We start from the raw sequence: 1,261 nt of genomic DNA, 5'->3' as shown, positions 1-1,261 counted from the left end.
TTTTACCATCAAGTTCGTCAACTTTTAAAAGCCGGGTGATAGAATAATATTTTTTTAAGTTCTTGAATAACATTTAAAGTTCAACGGCAAAGGAAAACATTTGAAAATGTTCAAATGCAACTCAAAAAACTTTCAAAGCTTAATGACAATTTGTTCTCTGACCTGCTGGGACACATCTCGTGATTAACCTATCTCACAATGCTCCATGGGCGGGGCGGTAGAAGACCTAAAGGTTGGGGTTCAACCTTTCTTTTAATAAGGTGGGATAAAATTTTATCATGCAAGTAGACCTGAGCTTCACCTCTCTATTTCTGGTATACTGCAGATTATATGACAAACTTCAGCAGATAATACCAGCACCATCTCTCTGACAAATTACAATAAAATAAATAAAAATACTATATAGAATATTTGTGCTCCATTTTTCATATCTTAAAGCCATACTAAATTCTGTGGGCGAGAAATTGCTTCATGCTATGTTCCAAATGAATGTCACTACATAAAGAAAATAAAACTTCAGTTTCAAGAGTACATTGTTGACTACTGACCCCACACCCCCTGCTTAATCCAATAGTCAAACTTATCCAGTTCCTACAAGTACACAATGCCATTACCTGAAGAGTGCAGTGGGGCTTAGAGTTGAATGCAAAACAGATAAAAGAGAGATGCTAACATCAAAAGCAAAACATAATATCTCAACAAATATAAGCAGAAGCTCTTAACTTCAAACTACTAGATGATAACATGTATAATACCGTGGCTTAAACACAATTAGAAAATAATTTACGGGAGAAGAAGAAATAATCTGCTGCAATTTGGGAAAATTGAAACGAATGTTTGACAAGCATAGTATTTTTCCATGAAAAAAGAATGGGATAATCTACTCTATTATGCAAATGTAGAGTGGCATAATAAAATCACACATGGGATTTTGAAATGGACAGCGACATGCAATGCAGTAGCTTAAATAAGATTAATAGTGAATGAGACGTAAGGATGTGCATCAGCATCACCTGCAAAGCCGCCCATCCCTCCTTCGTCCTCAGTTTTCCAGTATGTGCTGCATTTACACATCGAAGATATCAACTCAATGTTCACAAGTTCCTGAGACCATCGAAGAAGATGCTTTATGAAGAACATTTGACAATAGCTCAGAAGGGCTTCTAGAAATAACTTCAGAAGACACAGCATGTTCTGGCTAAACATAAGCAAAAAGTAAAAGTTAATTTTAAATATTTTTTGTTTACAAAAATGTCTTGGA

At 35.1% G+C, this 1,261-nt stretch overlaps 1 long non-coding RNA gene across 1 annotated transcript; it reads right to left on the bottom strand.

Annotated features, from left to right (window-relative positions):
* Nucleotides 1-158: 158 nt before the first annotated feature.
* Nucleotides 159-1,221, bottom strand: LOC111385814. The gene is made up of 2 exons (XR_002701110.1): nt 1,014-1,221; nt 159-319 (listed from the first exon to the last, which is right to left on the bottom strand). It is a non-coding gene; the product is annotated as an uncharacterized LOC111385814 (long non-coding RNA).
* Nucleotides 1,222-1,261: the final 40 nt, after the last annotated feature.

The sequence above is a fragment of the Olea europaea genome, unplaced genomic scaffold, assembly GCF_002742605.1.
Source record: "Olea europaea var. sylvestris unplaced genomic scaffold, O_europaea_v1 scaffold32947, whole genome shotgun sequence".
NCBI classification, from domain to species: domain Eukaryota; kingdom Viridiplantae; phylum Streptophyta; class Magnoliopsida; order Lamiales; family Oleaceae; genus Olea; species Olea europaea.
The sequence above is the reverse complement of the archived record's forward strand: the minus strand, read 5'-3'. Positions and strand labels throughout refer to the sequence as shown.